We start from the raw sequence: 20,877 nt of genomic DNA on the forward strand, positions 1-20,877 counted from the left end.
GCAACTGGTTGGCATCTGTGGGGTGTAGGGTGGTGGGCTAGACAGGCTTTGGCCTGGGAAAGTCTGCACTGCTTCCCTTAATCTCAAACAGAAACAGCGTGGAGCAAAGAAGGCTGTATGTTGCGCTGTTGGAAAGCAAAAGGAAGGGGGACATGGGGGAGCACCCACTCATTTGCCCATGCACCGCTCCCCCATGTCCATGGGGGTGTGTACATGCAGCACTTGGGAGGGGCCTCAGGTGCCAAGAGGGCTTGGGCCAGCCCAGAGTGGTGGTCCTGGCAACCTGTAAAATTAGGCACCCGAAGAGCGACACGATTGAGACATACAAAATTATGCGGCGGGTGGCTAGAATGGATAGAAGGCTGTTCTTTCCCTTCTCACGCAACACCAGAACCAGAGGACAGCCACTCAAATTTAGTGTCAGGAGAGTTAGAACTGACAAAAGAAAATATTTTTTTTACCCAGCATGTAATTGGTCTGTGGAACTCCTTGCCACAAGATGCGGTAATGGCATCTGACCTGGATTCCTTTAAAAGGAAATTGGACAGATTTTTGGAAGAAAAGTCCATCGCAAGTTACAAGCCATGACGGGTATATCCAACCTCCTGGTTTTAGAGGCAGGCGATCTCAGAATGTCAGGTGCAAGGGAGTGGCACCAGGATAAGAACATAAGAACAGCCCCACTGGATCAGGCCAGAGGCCCATCTAGTCCAGCTTCCTGTATCTCACAGCGGCCCACCAAATGCCCCAGGGAGCACACCAGATAACAAGAGACCTCATCCTGGTGCCCTCCCTTGCATCTGGCATTCTGACATAACCCATTTCTAAAATCAGGAGGTTGCGCATACACATCATGGCTTGTACCCCGTAATGGATTTTTCTTCCAGAAACTTGTCCAATCCCCTTTTAAAGGCGTCTAGGCTAGATGCCAGCACCACATCCTGTGGCAAGGAGTTCCACAGTCCGACCACACGCTGAGTAAAGAAATATTTTCTTTTGTCTGTCCTAACCCGCCCAACACTCAATTTTAGTGGATGTCCCCTGGTTCTGGTATTATGTGAGAGTGTAAAGAGCATCTCCCTATCCACTCTGTCCATCCCCTGCATAATTTTGTATGTCTCAATCCTGTCCCCCCTCAGGCGTCTCTTTTCTAGGCTGAAGAGGCCCAAATGCTGTAGCCTTTCCTCATAAGGAAGGTGCCCCAGCCCCGTAATCATCTTAGTCACTCTCTTTTGCACCTTTTCCATTTCCACTATGTCTTTTTTGAGATGCGGCGACCAGAACTGGACACAATACTCCAGGTGTGGCCTTACCATAGATTTGTACAACGGCATTATAATATTAACTGTTTTGTTCTCAAGTCTGAAGTGCTTCTGGACGTATCTGGTGGGTCACTATGAGATAGAGGAAGCTGGACGAGGTGCGCCTTTGGCGTGATCCAGCAGGGCTCATCTGATGTTAGCCTCTCTGCCTATGAAGAACTATGTAGAACTCCAGTGTCTCTTTTGCAGGGACACTTTAATGGTAAGCTTGTGTTCCCTGTTGTGTGTGTTGTAGAGGTGACTGTGAGGTTCTGAAAGGGAGCCTTATAAAACAAAGGACATCCTCCCAGCCAGGGTTCCCTGATGTCATGTGAATGCTCTTCTTTGCTTACTTTCTCCTAACCCTTTCTGAACACAAAGACTCTTTGGAACATGTGTCGAAATGCCTTTGGAACATGTGCAGCTTTTGAGAGCACCATTCTGTGCAGGTCACTGAACCTCCTAGTGGGATTCCATGGCGATCTTTCCAAAAACAAGGCCAGGATGGAAAACAGGGACATCTGGCTGCGTCGACAGAATGGATTGTCCACGGATTCCCCAGTTGGCAACCTTGGCCAACAAGTTCCTCAAGCAGATGTTTATCCTTAGGCAACGCGGGTTCGCTGGACACATCTTCTCCATGTCCCTCTGGAGCCCACGCCAGTGGAAGCGATGTTTTCATAGAGGCTCACTGGTCAACATTAAGAAGCACTGACCTGTTCATCAATTCCAAGATGCAAAGCAGGCTCTGCAAAAAAGAAAAGAGCAGGGAAAAATCCCACTGGCTAATGGCTTTTCATTCACCAGGGAACCGAAATGAAAAAGGACAGACTATAAGGAGCGTTCAGGTAATATTTGTCAGTGCTCGTTAAGACACAGTCTCTCTCCCTTTTGCAGCATTTTGATCTTCTCCAGAGCTTATGATCTCAGTGTTATTTTTTTGTCTCCACGCAGTGCATTCTCATTTTTGCAAATTAAATATTCAAAGAGGGACGATGTGCCTGTGTGTGTCTGTGTGGTGTCGGGAAGGTGGGTGGCTGGGGGTGGGGTAGGGGAGCCTTATCCAGGGGAAGAAAATAATTATTGTTACACCTTGGAGTGCGTTAATGAATCCATTAATAATTGATCAACTGTTATGTTTTCTCCTAATACTCATCAAAATCTTTACAAACCCACGGCACCCGGCGCAACATCTCATTACGACGTTTGCTCAAAAGGAGAGGGGCGCAAAAAAAGAAATCAATGCATTTCTAACTTATTTGTGTCAAAACTCATTTATTTCCACAATAACACAGACTGTCAAACCTTGACACTCTGTTAATAACATCCAGCCGATTTGCATATTATTCAAATCCATTCCCTTTCTTTTATGAAACGGGGGACTGTTTTTCAAAACCCAAACCAGCCGCTCACTGGGCCGCCCAGTCTTCTCACATTAGCTCCACGTGCACAGTTAGAGGAGAGTCACCTGTAGCAACTAATTATGCCGTACTTTATGCATATTAATTAGCTGAGTGAACAGCCTTCAGTCTAGTTTTTTGGGAGACAGAGTGAGAGATGAATACCATAGTGAGAGACCTATTATTGGCAAAATCCTGGCAAGTGGGAGATGGAAATTTTTTCAGCATCCTCTCTTTGGTTTGCCCCAGGCCTCAAATGCTAGGTGGGTAAAAAAGCCTCTTTTGAAGTCAGTTTATGATCATGTACAGTAATTGTCCACGGCTGACATCAGACGGCCTTGTTTAATTATTCACATTGACTGGTGCTCTTTGTGGTGCCCCTTTTGTTTTGCTTTCCTATTTTTCCTTCTGTTAAAAGTCATTTGTATCTAGCATCTACTTTGGGTATTCGGTGGTACAGGTTGGGCATCCCTTATCTAGAATTCTGAACTCAAAAAGTATTCTGAGGACCTTTTTTGAGCACAAACACGGTGCCACAAGCAGAATATTCTACACCTGACCTCATGTGATGGGTTGCACACAATTATTAAAAAATACTGTATAAAATTACCTTCAGGCTATTTGTATAAGGTGCATATGAAACATAAATGAATTTCATGTTTAGGCGTGGGCCCCATCCTCAAGTTATTTCATTAGTATTCCAAAATACCGGAAAATCCCTTATCCAAAATGCTTCTGGTCTCAAGCACTCTGGATAAAGGATGCCAAACCAGGGTATCCTCCTTCAGAACCCAGAGGTTCCTTTTAGCCATCCTGGCTAACTAGTCGTTGAAAGATAAACAAGTGTAGATTTTTAAAAAATAGCAGCTGCAGGTGGCCCATTTGGGATTGGGACCACAGTGGAGGGGAAGGGGTTGCTATTCTTTGCACTTCTAAAACTTCTGGGGCAAATAGCAGCTTGGGTGGGAGGTCATCAGGACTAGAGTTAACCTGCTTCCCACACATATGGCAGGATTCTGATTCCCTGTTGCTGCTACCTTTTTTTTAAGCTACACTAATGGAACCACATTTAGTGTTGTGTGTAGTTTGATCCTAAGCAAGGGGCCTTCACTCCATGTGTTAACTATGTTTTGACTGCTGAGCAAGTTAGGGCTCAATCCTAACCAACTTTCTAGCACTGGCATAGCTGTGCCAGTGGGGTGTATGCTGAATCCTGCAGTTGGGGGGGGGCAGTCATGAGGGGGGCAGTCATGCCTCAAGGTAAGGCAATGTTTGTTCACCTACCTTGAAGTTGCACTACCCTTATGTCAGTGCTGGAAAGTGGGTTAGGATTGCACCCTTAGAAAGCTGCCTCATACCAGTTCAGACCACCAGTGCTCCATCAGTATTGTCTACACAAGCAATTTTCAACATTTTCTTCTCATAGCACACTGACCTTTATGGTTTTCTGTGTGGTCTTCGCGTCTTGTGATGTGACTTTCAGCTTCCGGAAGACTCTTCCTGGTTCTATGGCTCTGTCTCTAGCCTGCAGATTTGCATGTGAATGGTCCCCAGGTTCAGCAGGGCTGGTGGAAGAGGGACAGACAATTTTTTGCTATAGACAGTTGCGCTAGAAACAGGGCCATGGAACCTGAAGAGTTTTCCAGCAATTTTCAGCATAGTGCTCCAAACTCCCAAGGCACACCAGTTGAAAATTGCTGGTCTACACTGACTGCAGTCTTCCCTAATTCTACCTCTAAATGTTCTGGGTTGAACCCGAGACTGTCCATATTCAAAGCTTGTCCTCTACCACTGAGCTCTGGCCTGCCCTTTGAGAGCCCTCATCCCACCTCCTGATTCTAAAATCTCCTTTCTGGTTTGTATTCAGAGACGTCAAAACCATTTCCTACCAAGAACCGAGCAGGTCCTTCATTCCCACAAGACCCACAGTAATGGGCATGGCTGGAGAGCTTGCACAGCAAGAGACTGAGATATGAATTAGGAGTTTCCCTGGTCCAAGCCTGTGATCTCACAGGGTAGATCTGCTTAAGTGAGCTGTTCCCTCTCAGCACCTCAACTGCAAATGGCAATGACACAGACCTAACTTTCTCTTTGCCTGCATTGTAACCAGGTAAGGGGTGGAAGTGGTCTGAGCACCGTAAAGCACAGTAGTCTTGCTAATGACTATAAGGATTCACCATATAATGGGGGAGCAAATGCTTTGCTTAGGTTCAGTCTTGAATAATCACTAGATAATAATATAATGGTGTCAGTGGTGTAGCTGTCCCCTGTGGCACCTGGGGCTGTGACTCTATATTGGTGTTGTTGGCAGCCTTCGGTCTCGAAAGACTCTGGTATCGCGCTCTGAATGGTGGTTCTGGAACAGCGTCTAGTGTGGCTGAAAAGGCTGATTTGGGGGTGACAATCCCTTCCACACTGGGAGCAAGTGCAGTCTGTCCCTGGTCTGGTCTGGGCTGGCCTGGGCTTGCATCTGGCATGAAGCTGAAGCTTGCTGAAAACTCCCCCATGCACCCATCCACACACCTCCAAGTTTTCAATGCCTGCAAATGCAGCAGCCAATATAACCACATGCTAGGTAAAAGTGTGGGCAATCACTTGGAGGCCAAAGAGCTTTTTAACAAGGCCTGTCTTTAGAGAACCAGTACTTGTACTTGTTGGCAACCTTCAGTCTTGAAAGACTCTGGTATCGTGCTCTGAAAGGTGGTTCTGGAACAGCGACTAGTGTGGCTGAAAAGGCCAATTCGGGAGTGACAATCCCTTCCACACTGGGAACATAAGAACAGCCCCACTGGATCAGGCCATAGGCCCATCTAGTCCAGCTTCCTGTATCTCACAGCAGCCCACCAAATGCCCCAGGGAGCACACCAGATAACAAGAGACCTCATCCTGATGCCCTCCCTTGCATCTGACATTCTGACATAACCCATTTCTAAAATCAGGAGGTTGCGCATACACATCATGGCTTGTACCCCATAATGGATTTTTCCTCCAGAAACTTGTCCAATCCCCTTTTAAAGGTGTCCAGGCTAGACGCCAGCACCACATCCTGAGGCAAGGAGTTCCACAGACCGACCACATGCTGAGTAAAGAAATATTTTCTTTTGTCTGTTCTAACTCTCCCAACACTCAATTTTAGTTGAGCAAGTGCAGTCTGTCCCTGGTCTGTCTCCCTGGCTATGGGCCTTCCTTCTTTGCCTCTTTGCCTCAGACTGTTGGCCAAGTGTCTCTTCAAACTGGGAAAGGCCATGCTGCACAGCCTGCCTCCAAGCGGGCTGCTCAGAGGCCAAGGTTTCCCACCTGTTGAGGTCCACTCCTAAGGCCTTCAGATCCCTCTTGCAGATGTCCTTGTAACGCAGCTGTGGTCTACCTGTAGGGCGCTTTCCTTGCACGAGTTCTCCATAGAAGAGATCCTTTGGGATCCGGCCATCATAACTCTATATATCACCCCCGGAAGTGCCTGGTAATGGTAATTGTGGTGACATGATGACATGACCACCCGTTACTTCCAGGTTATGGTGCTTGAAGCAGTTGTGAGCCATTTTTCACAAAAAAGTGGTCAGCCACTCAGAGTGGCTTGCAACTGTTCCGAGTGTCCTCAAGGAGGGGTGCAGGAGAAGCTACTTCTATTGCCACTGCAGTACCTTCTCCTGCACCCCCCCACACTACAGGCAGGAATACATGGCGAGCAGGCACCCCCTCAAGGCACGGTATCAGGGGCAACGTACCGCCCCGCCTCCCTTAGCTATGCCACTTAATGGTGTTGGGAGGACAGCCAGAGAACTGATAAGACATCTAAGTGCTAAGTACGTATCAGCTAGTTTAGAGGTCTCAAATTTGTTTCATACAGTGGTTCGAATAGCATTCAAGAAGCCTGCTGAGGGGCAGAAGTGATGCCATTAAGCAGGAAGTTATGTCATTAAGCAAGCCATGACCAGAAAAAAAAGCACTTTTCCTCACTTAGGAACTCATTAGCCACACATGTCAGAAGAAAAAATACACAAATCTTGATCATATTTTCATGATATGGGAGAACTCAATTATCACACAGGCCAAGAGCAGCTGATGGTGGTGCTGGGAGAGCCTGAGGGCCCCCCAAAAAAGGCTTCCATGGGCCACATCCTGCCCGTGGGTCTTATGTTTGACGCCCCTGATCTAGTTGGACATCACCACAGATGCCAAATTTTGTTATTGCACAATGACAACTATTTATTTTTTAAAAAATAAACTCTGTGTGCATGGTGGCTTGCAAGGAAAGAGAAACTGGGTGTCATTCCCACAATGGGGTCTATGCTAAAAAAGAATTGGCCCAGAGGACAGGGAGGAAGCAGAGATAAGCTGGGAAAGAAGCTTCTACATGTACTTAGGCTTAGTTAGGGTTGAGCTAAACACCCTCGAAACAAGGGTGAAAGAGAAGAACTTGATATTTTAAAAAATGTGTACTGCTGGCAGCCGGCCCTGATCACAGTGGGAACATTTTTTGCATGCAGATCAGCAGAAAGTGTTTAGCTCTCTTGCCTTGCCCCATCCAGAAAGCGGCCTGGTGATGACCCAGTACAGGAAGCACAGCACAGGTCGCTTACAATGGCAGTGAGTGCTGGGGTTCCATCCTGCTGAGATCCTGAGCTGTTTTCCAGTCAGGACAAAAGCTGGATTATTGGTTGATGACGATGGATGAGAGACGCGCATGGAAAGGGGAAGATCGGAATTTAATAGAACAGCAGATGTCTCTTGAGCAGTAACCACAGTGTCAGATCGAGAGACTAATCATATTTCAGTTGCTTGCGCAGATCTCTGATTAAAATTCAGTGAGACAATTCCTTGGCTCATAAAATGCAGCAGTCATCAGAAAGGACAGCCCCCCCCCCCAATTGTAATTAAGGCAGCTCTTTATCTCTCTCCTTTTCTTTTTCTTCTCCTCCTCCTCTTATTTCTAAAATACTGGTTTTATTAAACTTTGGCTGTGGCAATGAAAAATTTGCAGCTTATTTGGCAGTAGGTTCTGTTGGAATGTACATCCAAGTGAAGATGCACAGGACTGCAGCCTTGGCTGGTGACATTATTGCTTTCAGAGGGGTGCAAAAAAAAGCCAAAATGACGGAGAATCACATGGCAAAGACTAGGGCTCAAACTATATGTGTGGCAGATGTCTTTATTTAAACCTGGGTGATATAACACCACATGTAAAGCTAAACACATGCATCGATGAGCACCCCAATCTAAATTGCCCCTTTGAGGTTGCTATTTGCCATGGTGCAAAAAAATGGTCAATTCTGCCCTGTGCCTGTAAGTTTTTGCTACTTGTTGAAATTTTTTGAAGTCTTAACACAGTTTATGGTTGCAAAGTCTGTTTTTATGGTTTTTAAAACACGAGTCTCTGGGAAATTCTGTCAATCTGCTTCTTTCTTAGCATAACACAGTCACATGGTAGGAAGATCAGCCAAGGTATCACTGCATGATGAGATACTGAGAATAGAAATGACATTTTCTGAATGAGATATAAAAATGAGAAGGGCTTTTAAATATAAATGCATCTCGGTTGCTAAGGGATTTTTATACCGCCTTTCTCAAGATTTCTCAAGACACGAGATGGTTTACAAATAGCAGGATGCTCATAAACCCAATTTTTTTTTCATATGGGCTTTTATTGTTCCATATACAAATCATAGAACCCTCTATTCCTCCAGATGTTTCGCTTTTATTGTGTGGTCAACTTGGCTACACTCTGACACCTTCTGAGCCTTCACAGGCAGCCACAGTTCACACCTTGGCCAGTTCTCAAGATTTTATCTGTTTCTTGACTCCATCACATTCCACACTTTCTCTTGTGAGCTTCATCAGTGACTACAGGTCTTCCATTCAAGTTCAACCCAAGGCTGATCCTGTTTAGCATCTTCAAGAAGGGCAACAGTTCAACCTCCAGATCATACCTCCTGCCTTTTAACAACAGCAACAGCAACAATTTATTTCAGTGGATGTTGGCAACCTTCAGTCTCGAAAGACTATGGTATCACGCTCTGGATGATGGTTCTGGCGGATATCATTCCATCAATGCACTTGGTGTTTAACAGAGTACTATAAGCAAAAGAGACAGTTCCCTGCCCTGAGGAACTTACATTTCAAATGCTAAAATGGTTCAGTATTTTGCGGCCTGGGTACCTGAAGGGGCTCCTTCTCATATATTTGCACACTCCACTCAGCATCTGAGGTTTAGCGCCAGGCTCCCTGCAACCAACTGAGGTTCATGGGCATTTGTCACGATGGTTCGATAGAACCTCCATGTTCAGTGTCAGTCTACCAAAGAATATCAGTTTTCAAGGGTCTAACTATGACCTTCTTTCTTTGCTTGTAGGCTTTCCAAGAACATCTGGTTGGCTCCATAGGACGCTGGACAAGAAGGGCCTCTGGTCTGATCCAAGAGGGCTCTTTCTATGTTCCCCCAAAACTGTCCTGTGATTGGGGTTCTCAGCAGTCCTTTCCTGTCACAACTGAAGGAATGGGACAGCAGCAGTTTTTGAAGGCACTGAAAACCTGAGCATCCTTGACGGATGTTATTGCCCGTGGCAGCAGCTCTGCCTTCCGAGTGTACAGAAAAATAAACCAGGCCACTGTGTCTTAGCAGGGAATGAGGGAAAGAATGATCTACGCAGGCTGATGGGACTGGATTAACCCATTAATAAATAGGAGGTGAAGAGAGCAATCTTGTTGAATGTAATGTATGCTAAAGATGTGACCTGGCTAATGGGGCCCTTTTCTATATTCTGTCATTGCCTGCATCAATTATGCAGCCTCAATTATCATCCTGTTTTTGTATCACGTGGCTGAGAAATAAGAGCCTTAATAGAGATGTTTCACCCAGTAAAAAGCCTGATTAGGTTATGAAAGCTGAAATTCAGGCAGAAAAATGGAGTGGACTGGGGGTGGGCGGGCAGGGAAGAGACGCACGACACACAGACAAGCAAAGAGGCAAAGGGGAAAAAAAGAACTTTATAGCTTGATTTAATTAGTCCGAAGATCCCATTCTCAGTAAGGACCTTAGCGGCCTTTGTCTTTATGGCTCCAGGTTCCCCGGCAGAGATGGGCCAAGTGGCTTCAGAGGAAGGGCCAGTGGCCACGTTGGGGCGGCAGTGTGATAAGTACTGTTGGAGCCGCAGTGCACCATTTAAATAGCCCTTCCCGCTCGCTATTGGAGGCATTTCGGACAGCAATGGCAACACACAGGCCCAGGATTCCTGAGAGGAATTATATCAGGGGTGCAAAGTTGGGGTCATTCCCAAAGGGGGAAGAAACAGGGTGGGAGGAGGATAGCAGCAGCTGGAACAGTCTTTGGGGTCCAGGTCTACTCGACGTCCAATGTGGAGCCCAGGTTTGGCATCGGCAGCTTGATATAGTAATACAGAAAACCAAACACACTCCTCCGTCTCTCTCTAAACTCTTTTAAATATAGAAAAAAACATTGCAGAAAATCAGCATGATTGTATTCAGGTTTGCACTAGAATGGAAAGCGTCCTCTGTGCATCCAAACTTCTGCAGCCGTGGCCTTGAGCTCCGATACACTCCTTCATGGCAAGCGGATCCACGAGCTGAAGGGCTACTGTAGTAGGCCAGTTTCCTCCCAGATTTGACACTGGGTTGAGGAGTGTCATGTGTGCATTCCTCGGCTCGGTGTATATGGCTTGTGCCCCCAGCATGCTAGGAGGGCAGCGAGTCCTGGTAAGAATGGAAAATGTAAGATCTCATGAAATTTCTGGGCCCTCTCATTGGTTCCTGGACCCCCTTTTTCACCCCCTTTACCCCCCTCTCATGGGCCCTGTGCAGGTGCTCACTAAGCATCTGTGTGTTGCCGTCACTGCCCAAAATGGCTCTGACGGAGTGGGAGGGGCCACATACACGGTGCATTGTGGCGCCTACACGACTTACCACACTACCCTCCCTCTGGTTTTTGCTACTGGTGCCGTCCCCTATGAGGAATAAATACTCCCCTATGAGGAATATTTAAAGGCCACTATGAGGCCTTTAAATATTCTTGTCTCAGGAAACCGACGCTTCCTGAAGATATGGGACATGGGAGAGCATGATGTGCTGCACACACAGTGGTAGCTGGCGACGGTGTCCGTTGGTGCTGCTTGCCGTGCGAAGCCCCTGCTGTCCTGCTCTTGAGTGAAGAGAACAATTCCTGCCCTTCCCTTCCATGCTGGGAGACGGCGGCAAAGACATTGGGCGCTTCGGTGGGCACCATGCAAGCTCACAGCATCTGTTTGTGTGTTTGGTCCATCCAGTTCTGGCTGCTGATGTGTGAATGGGTTTCTGCCAGCAGCACAGCAGGGATGAGGAAGGAGAGGCTGGAAAATGCAAAGGAACCATTGGAAAGGCTGGGCAGAGAAGCAGCACCGTTCTGTGCTCTGAGTGGCATAGTTTGGAAGACAAGTCTGTGCGCAGGTATTGCGCCAAGCAGGGTGCAATCAACAAAAGGATTCCTGCGTGAATGAGTGCACCTTCCTTTTAAGTCACAGTCAATCACCACAAGTCAATCTTGGCTGCCCACTTTGTCCAACAACTCAAATCCTGCTCTGAGATTATTTGAATGGGGCCTTTTTTTTACATAAGAACATAAGAACAGCCCCACTGGATCAGGCCATAGGCCCATCTAGTCCAGCTTCCTGTATCTCACAGCGGCCCACCAAATGCCCCAGGGAGCACACAAGACAACAATAAGACCTGCAAGGCCTCCTGGGAATTGTAGTTTAAGAACATAAGAACAGCCCCACTGGATCAAGCCATAGGCCCATCTAGTCCAGCTTCCTGTATCTCACAGCGGCCACCAAATGCCCCAGGGAGCACACCAGATAACAAGAGACCTGCATCCTGATGCCCTCTCTTGCATCTGGCATTCTGACATAGCCCATTTCTAAAATCAGGAGGTTGCACATACACATCATGGCTTGTACCCCGTAATGGATTTTTCCTCCAGAAACTTGTCCAATCCCCTTTTAAAGGCATCCAGGCCAGTCGCCATCACCACAGCCTGTGGCAAAGAGTTCCACAGACCAACCACACGCTGAGTAAAGAAATATTTTCTTTTGTCTGTTCTAACTCTCCCCACACTCAATTTGAGTGGATGTCCCCTGGTTCTGGGGTTATGTGAGAGTGTAAAGAGCATCTCCCTATCCACTCTGTCCATCCCCTGCATAATTTTGTACGTCTCAATTATGTTCCCTCTCAGGTGTCTCTTTTCCAGGCTGAAGAGGCCCAAACGCCATAGCCTTTCCTCATTTTGGACCATGCCTTTTTGGTGCCAGCTCCCAGACTGTGGAATCCTCATTTCCCTGAGGCCTGGATGGCTCCTGCATTGATATTGTCCCTTAACTTCTTCAGAACGTATCGATTTGGAAAGGGTTTCCTGAAATGAGAACATTTAAAGGCCCAGTGCTGGTCTTGACTTTAGACTGCAGCAGCAGGTGCCTAGTAGTGTAGGTAGAGGGGGTGCAAAGCACTAAGTTTTTCAAGGAGCTTCACTGTGGCCCCTCTCCCTCCCCTTTGGAGCCAGGCATTTGCCTCTGTTTTGCTCTAGTGGCCCAGAATGGCTCTGGAACGGAGGGGCCGCTTGCATGGCAAGGTGAGGCACTTGCAAAACTTAGTGCTTTGCACCCTCTCTAGCTATGTTACTGCCAGTGGCTTTTCCTCTGAAGATCAACCTTGAAGGCCTCTTGGACTTTGGGATGTGTCCCCTTCCTTTCCACTGTGTGAGAGCTAATGTGAGGTCATGGTGAGAGTTTTGGTATAGGACCAGGGAGTCTAGGATCCAAATCCCTATTCAGTCATGAAGCTCACAGGGTGATCTTGGAGCAGTCACCTGAGCCAAACAAACCTACCTCCCAGGGATATTTTGAGGACAGAATGAGCAGGCGAGAACCCTGAGCTCCTCTGGAGGAAGGAGAGGATGGGAGTGTAAATAGTAATAATTAAATTATCTGGCAAAAGGACTACCACCTAGTGACATCTGGCAACCAGATGAAGGAGCAGAGCCAACCCAACAGCTATGATGTTGCAGCCCAGCTTGAGTGCTCCAATCCATGTTGCGATGGGGCATTTAAAATGCAGCCAATGTTCTTTATGTTCCAAACACTTTAACAGTTTGCAGAAGAATGAGATGGGGAGGGGGTCTTGATCGCTTCACCAAATGTTTTCTGACATTCCTTCGCACCCGGGGCTGCTTTTTATCACCATTGTCTGGAGCCGACCCAGAGGCAGACTTGCTGCCTGAACTAATGGCAAAACAATTCGTGCAACTAATTGGGAGATCTGAAACACACCAGGCCAGTCTCAGATCCCACCACGGTGAGTATGGAATCTCTTTATGCAGAAACGGTTTTGCCAAGGAAACCAAGTCCAGAGGATAAATTTGCTGAATGACAAAGATGAAAAGTGGGCAGAGATTCCAGGACAGCAAAAGAAAAGAGGGTGGCCTACTGGTCAGAGCATTTAACCAGGGCTGGGAGTTAAAGTCCCTACTCACCCATGAAGCTCACTGCAGGATCTTAGACCAATCACTCTCAGCTGGTGCACATGTGACAACCATATTCCTACACCCACATTCTCATTGTTTGAATATAATACTTGATTGATATGGACTTTTCATATTTCAGGAGTAGGGTGAACAATGTTTCCGTTGGCTACCTTAGCTGTACCTCTAGCAATTGTTTGTGACATACAAGTGGTAGAACGTGTTACTACTTTCCTCCATGTTGTGCAATGCCTTGCCTGTTGTTTTCCGAGGATCAAGCTGCAGTCAAGGTGTAAGAGCAGAGCAGATCATTTTTCCTGGTCAGTTGGCAATCCCGTACAGGAGTTGCAGTCATAATACAAAGAATGCTTCTGACAGCTGAACTTTGTCCCTATACTGTGTAGATGGGAGTCATTTCTCAGACAAAACAATATCTGAATCAATAAGAGGACATTTCCTAGTAATTATTAACAGGGGCTGTTACACACCCCCTACTTTGACAGATTGAAATAACTGATGCCCTGTATCGATAGAGTGGCAATCACCACTGGCTTTGCGTTACTTTAGAGCAAGCTTGTCCAATAGGAACATTTCTCTCGCAAAGAAAATAATAAATGCAACATGACTAGATACCCATGTTCATAGTTGTGGCTGTGATGACACAACCTCTCAATATTTTTTTTTAGTAGGCGTGAGGATCATCTTAATATTTCTAACTCTAGGAGTAGGCAACTCTAGGAGTAGGAAATGCTTCTGTTGTACCTTCATGTTGGTTTATGCACATGCTTTGAGAAGGAACAGGGAGGACAAGATGGCAAAGTTGCCTTTAATTTCATATTGCATATGGAATATTGTGGATGGTTTTTAGAAAGGTGGGGGGGGGAGTGTAGTGAACAGGTGGTAGACATAAATACCCAGCTGTGCATTATGGCTGATTTTATTGCTGCTTTAACATGTTGTCCGTGGCTATTTTATAGCAGTTTCCCCTCTGAATGCAACATTGCTGGAAATTTCCTGGTGAAAAAAATAAAATAAAATAAATGCACAATGAAGGCTATTCCCCCCCCTTTTCTATCTGTAAGGAACTTCGAGGAACAAGAAAGTGTATGTGGGTGGGTGGGAAGGAGACACAATAAACTAGCTGCTTAAAAGCAAGGGGGAAAAAAGAAGCATGGCGCAGCAGGTGTGACTTTTTCTTAAATCTCTCTGCTTCAAAGGCAGAAGCTTTTCCAGCTGTTTTGAGGCAGCACTCACATCACCCACTAGGTGGAGCTGTGAAGAAGCACTTCATGTATAAGCGCTCAGTTTTGGGTCCCAAGGGGATGGCTTTTACTTACAGCAGCACCTGAAGCCTGTCCTTCAAAGACTGGCATCCTGAGTCACAGCTGGCCAGCCTGAGATATTGTGGGGCTTTTTGCGTGTGAATTAATTTGCTCTACTTGATTTACAATTCTACGCTTTCCAGCACCTGCTGGAGCAATGGCGCCACAGTGGCTACAGCCATATCCAGGGGTGCTGGGAAGCTGCTGGGAGTCTCCTTGGGGGAAGGGGGCTTTTGTCCTCTTTTCCCAAGGAAAGCCCCAGCCCCGGCAATGGGCCTCCTCACGTCTGCGCTGGCCAAACAGCCCGCACAGGTGTAACAGCCTCCATTTTGCACCTTCCAGCCCAACACAGCCCAGCAGAGCACATACCTCCATTTTACTCCCCCCACCTGGAATGGCTCCTAGGGGGAGGGGGAGGGGCTGCTTGCATGCTGCGGTGAGGCTCCCTGCAAAACTTAGTGCTTTGCTTCCCCTCTAGCTATGCCACTGAGTGGAGGGTCCCTCTAAGTTCGGGGCCCAAATTGGTCAAATTGCCTTAAGGTCAGCCTTGCCCTCCAGCCATTATGCAGAACTGCAACTTCTAGAGGCACCAACACCTTTAAACTGTCCCAGAAAGAATCATATTATTATATTATATTTACCCCTGCTGACTGGGTAAGAGGCACTTTGTAAGTGGGTGCTCTTTTATTTAGCAGGGGGTGGGGTGGGGTGAGTAACTGGCCCTCCTCACCCCAGCAGTGTCTTTTCTAGTGGCTATCTGCTGGTGTTCTTTTGCATCCTTTTAGATTGTGAGCCCTTTTGGGACAGGGCGCCATTAGTTTCTTTGATTTTCTCTGTAAACCGCTTTGTGAACTTTTAGTTGAAAAGCAGTATATAGCCTGTAGGCAACCTTCAGTCTCGAAAGACTATGGTATCGCGCTCTGAAAGGTGGTTCTGGCACAGCGTCTAGTGTGGCTGAAAAGGCCGATTCGGGAGTGACAATCCCTTCCACACTGGGAGCAAGTGCAGTCTGTCCCTGGTCCGTCTCCCTGGCTGTGGGCCTTCCTTCTTTGCCTCTTAGCCTCAGACTGTTGGCCAAGTGTCTCTTCAAAATGGGAAAGGCCATGCTGCACAGCCTGCCTCCAAGTGGGCCGCTCAGAGGCCAGGGTTTCCCACCTGTTGAGGTCCACTCCTAAGGCCTTCAGATCCCTCTTGCAGATGTCCTTGTATCACAGCTGTGGTCTACCTGTAGGGCGCTTTCCTTGAAAAACAGTATATAAATACTGTTAATAATAATAATAATAATAATAATAATAATAATAATTTATTTCATCCAAACAAAACATGGGGGGGAGTTGTGAGTCACTGGGTTTGGTTCCTCCCGTCACAGCAACACGCAGTCAAGCATACCAATTGCGATGCTACGTGTTTCTTTTTCAAGGTACAGAGCACATTGATTCAAGAGCTGGGGCGGAATATGCTGGCTAGGATGAGAAGTGTGAATTAATGTAGACAATTGCATGCATAACACCTCTAGTTCTTGGGCTGTGGGAACAATCATGCAAGAGATGCTGGGCCTTCCAGGTAATCACAAAAGAATCCACTGATTGGATTGAGACGTTGGCCAGGAGATGTGCAGGGGTGGGGGTGGGGCGAGCATGGAGGAAAGGCAAGTTTTATGATCCTCTGGTATGGAAGTATTTCTGAGCAGGCTGCCCAACTTTATTACTGCAGATAAGAGCAGGTGAGAATGCTTGTCTTCAGGTCACAGAAAAGTTCACCAGTTGGTTTGTACAGATCAAGCAGCTGTCAATAAAGACATGGTAACAGACCAAACTGTTTTTCTGGTCAGTTGGCAATCGAATTCATTGCAGGCACTTCAAGGAGCAAAACCACAGCCAGGCTTTTGCATTGCTCTTCCTGCTAACAAAACCGGCCACGGTTTTAAGGTAAAAAAAAACCTTATAACATATAATGGCAACGTATAATGTTGATTATACCAGATGGAACCAAAATTGCTGATGTAGATGGCCAGGAGTTCAAGGTAGGAAGTTGCCTTCCACTGAGATGGATTTCTTGGTCTGTTTTGCCTAGCTTTGTCTACGTGGTCTGGCAGTGGCTATCCAAGGGGGTTTCAGACACAGAAGGATCTTTCCCAGCCATATCTGGAATAGGCTTGGGGTCTTCTACCATGGTCAATGGTGGTATCTAACTTGTATTTTATATTGTATTTATATTGAATCTATTTTAGAGACAAGATACGTTTAGATACACCCTGCACATGCCCAATCTCGTCTGATCTCGGAAGCTAAGCAGGGTCAGGCCTGGTTAGTACTTGGATGGGAGACCGCCTGGGAATACCAGGTGCTGTAGGCTTATACCATGATCTCGGAAGCTAAGCAGGGTCAGGCCTGGTTAGTACTTGGATGGGAGACCACCTGGGAATACCGGGTGCTGTAGGCTTATACCATAGTCTTTCGAGACTGAAGCTTGCCAACCATCAGATACAAGGAACTCCTTGCCACAGGATGTGGTGATGGCACCTGGCTAGATGTCTTTAAAAATGGAGATTTATGGAGGAGAAGTCTGTCATCATCTACAAGCCATGATGACTGTATGCAGTCTCCAGATTTTAGAGGCTGCTTTTCTCTGAATGCCAGATGCAAGGGAGTGGCAACAGGTTGCAGGTATCTAGTTGTCTAGTGGTCCCAGAAGCATCTGGTGGGCCACTGTTAGACATACGAAGCTGGGCTAGGTGGGCCCTGGGCCTGATCCAGTGGGGCTCTTCTTAAGTTATGGGAATGATTGTTTTTCCTTTGGGTGTGTGTTGGGGGATGACGACGGACAACTGAATTTCCAGGTGGTTCCCTTTTGTGCCACTGTGAGATACAGGAAACTGGACTAGATGGGCCTGTGGCCTGATCCAGCGGGGCTGTTCTTATGTTCATATGATACTGGGAACTGTTCGTAAGGGTAATAATACACATATCAACATTACCACCTGGGAGAAAAACTCAAGGAACCCTGATGGATTTTTTGCTGAGTGCTGATAAGAAAGTTGGCAATGATTGAGCCAATTCTAAATCAAGGTGAGGAAGGGTGTTTCCGCATTCTTGGTTAGAGACTGAAGCTGAGGTTCTCAGGAAGTCTCATTCTTTAACCAATGCAAATGCCACTCCTTTTCGGTACTCCGGCGGAACGGTGGCATATGCTCCTCTTGGCGTGCGCAACGTGCAGCCAGTTTCAGGGAAGCGAATGCGTTGTTTAGGCCTTGCTGACTAGCTGGATTTATGGGCCTGGAGAGCTTTCAGCGGAGGGCCATACCATGCCACAAAGGCCCATTCCCTCTCAGCAGCGACCAGAATGGTACATTAGATAACGACGCTTCATCACATGCACTAGACAAGCTTAACATCACATCGGGTAGCTTTGCGCTCTCTCCTTGAGTTTCTTATGTTCTGGAAACCACATTATGGGCATAATGGGAGTTGCCAGCCATTATTTGTCAAGCCTAATTGTGCCTTTGAAAATGGCCTTCAGCCTTTGAGATGCAGAGTGCAGAACTTTAATTCCACCAAAGGGTATATCTATATTTTTTTCCTCGGTCTGGAGGAACCTGCCTCTTCAATATTTAGTAGCTTCTTTTACGGTTCCTTTAGTCTCTCAGCACAGCAAGAGCCCGGTGAAGGGAGGCGTAGTGCTTTTTTTATTTTATTTTCCCCCGCACTCATTTGAAGAGCATGAAGAATTCTTAGTGCTTAGTACAGCCTGTAGTGCTTCCAATTGCCGATTATGCTTTATTTTCTATTATGTTGAATGGAGCGATTTTATTACAGTCTATAATTTTCTGGGTTTTTTTTTTTAAAACCAGTGCCTTACTTCAAAGAGGCCTGGCGGAGTGCTACCTACAGAGCGCTCCCAACATTACAAATAGACTGGAAATGGCTCTTCCAGTCACTCTTCAGCGACAGGCCTGGGTTAGCTGTGCGAAGGAAAGAAATTCTGAAATAAGAAAAGTCGGAACATGGCAGTGGCATAGCTAAGGCGGTGCCGGGGGTGGCAGTTGCACCAGGCAAAAAGCTTGGGGGGGGGGGAACCAGCTGAGCTTGACACTAGTGGCCAAAATTGTGGAAACCTTGGTATGTATGAATAGTACCATCATATATCATTGGAAAGGTAATTTAATGCTGAATGCAATGAGGCAAACTGCGTTGGAATATCTGTATTCTATCAAAAGTTATGGCCAATTAACTAGAAAATGTTTTCATGGTGAAAACCTTGGTATGTACGAATAATACCATCGTATTATATATCATTGGAAAGGTAATTTAATGCTGAATGCAATGGAACAAACCCTGCTGGATTATTTGTTTTCTATCAAGAGATGGCAAATTAACCATAAAACTTATTTATTTATTTATTAACTTGATAGATTTAATTTGATTTCATCATGGAGGGGGCCTAAATGCTGCTGTTGCGGCCCAGAATGGCCGTGACAGTGAGTGGGAGAGGCCGGTTACATGTCGCATTGTGGCACACGCAATACTTACCCCCCGCCCCCGGTGGCTACGCTGTTGTTGCAACCCCTTTGTTGAGATCCAGAACTAGTAATGGACTAAGTACCTACTCTCTTTCTCTGATTGGTGGCTTGTACTCTGACCCCTGCCTGGTTTTGACTTTGCAGCTGGCTCTGTCCTCTTCAATTCTTGATTGTTACCCTGGAACTGAGACTGTTTTAGAGCTATGCAGCTACAGGTGGACTACTTGGAGAGCCAGCCAGCCAGCCAGCCAGCCAGCCAGTTTTCTCTGGATTCCAGAGTCTCACAGCTCCCCAGTCCTTATGCATAAAGGCTGAATGGTGCCCTACAATTTTTATGCTAGAAAAAGCAGCATTTGCTGGTCCAGGGCTGACGTGAGGAAAGAATCAACACCTTCTGCAACAGTCTTGGTTGTGTATATAGGCCCTTGGGTGCTGCCGTTCTATGGCAGAAAATGGCCTTGTAAGTTCCCTTACATGGGTTTTTTTTTTTTTTTTTTGCTTTGATGCAAATTGGGGGTGTCAATACAAGGAGAAATCGACCGAGGCGTGTTCCGTGTTCTTATATTCTGTGCACAAAAGTCAGAGCTGAGAGCTGATAATCAGCGGGGAGCTCATTTGTACCTTCTCTTGTAGCGGCTTGCCAACTTCAAAGCAAGGTGGCCATTCTCTTTGCACCTAGAAGCATCATTTCCAGGGATATGGATGGGTAATTTTCACATGTAAATCCAGGCAGCCGGTTCTGCCATGACTGCCGTCTGGGTGTGTGTTGTTTGAAGGGGACACGCTGTCACTCTTCAACGCTGGGTAAAGGGAGGAGGGTGTGACAAAGGAAGCCACCAAGATTTGCAAAGAAAAGAAAGGAAAGGAAATAAATCAAAAGATGAAGGTGTTTGCTCTGGATTGTGTTGTGTGAGAGGCAATAGTCCCGCTAAGGGTCCACCCCACTGCACAGACCCTTTTCACTTGCTGCATGGCAGCACAGTGGCATTTCTAGGACATGGTGATGATCTAGGAACAGCTCTGAGCTGCACAGAGCTCCGCTTTGGTGGAGTTTGAGCTGTGCGGCTGCATTTAAGGGAACAGTGGTAGGAGGGGAAAATGTTGTTTTATGTACATGCCTAGATAGAGTAGGTGTGTCTATCTGCATGCTTGCTCGTGTGTCTCCACTCCTGCCTGCCCCAAGCAACTGGTCTTTGGGTCGTATATTTTACCCATTCATTCAGCTCTTCAACCTCTCCAGACTGAGAGCAAAGTCCAAAGTCCAGCTGAAATATCTGCGTGACTTCCTCTTTGCCGACAATGCAGCTGTCACTACCCACTCTGCCAAAGATCTCCAGCAGCTCCTGCATCATTTTAGCAAAGCCTGCCAAGATTTTGGACTGACAATCAGCCTGAAGAAAACACAGGTCATGGTTCAGGATGTGGACTCACCTCCCTGCATTACAATCTCTGCGCATGAACTGGAGGTTGTCCATGACTTTGTGTACCTTGGCTCAACGATTTCCGACAGTCTTTCTCTCGATACCAAGCTAAACAAGCGCATCGGTAAAGCAGCTACCACGTTTTCCAGACTCACAAAGAGAGTCTGGTCCAACAAGAAGCTGACGGAACATACCAAGATCCAGGTCTACAGAGCTTGCGTCCTGAGTACACTTCTGTACTGCAGTGAGTCATGGACTCTTTGCCTTTAAAAAACTGTCACTTGCCCTATGGATTTAGGTGTGAAGGGGAAAAACTGCCAGACAGGTCCACCACTGGCCAGAGATCCAGTGCTCTTGCCACCACGTAAGGTGCGCAAGCACTCACAACCCATGCACAGACTGTGGACTCTGGT

At 46.8% G+C, this 20,877-nt stretch overlaps 1 pseudogene; it reads left to right on the forward strand.

Annotated features, from left to right (window-relative positions):
* Positions 1-16,765: 16,765 nt before the first annotated feature.
* On the forward strand, positions 16,766-16,879 carry LOC136659829 (5S ribosomal RNA; annotated as a pseudogene).
* Positions 16,880-20,877: the final 3,998 nt, after the last annotated feature.

This window comes from Tiliqua scincoides, chromosome 8 (genome assembly GCF_035046505.1).
Source record: "Tiliqua scincoides isolate rTilSci1 chromosome 8, rTilSci1.hap2, whole genome shotgun sequence".
In the NCBI taxonomy this organism is placed as follows: domain Eukaryota; kingdom Metazoa; phylum Chordata; class Lepidosauria; order Squamata; family Scincidae; genus Tiliqua; species Tiliqua scincoides.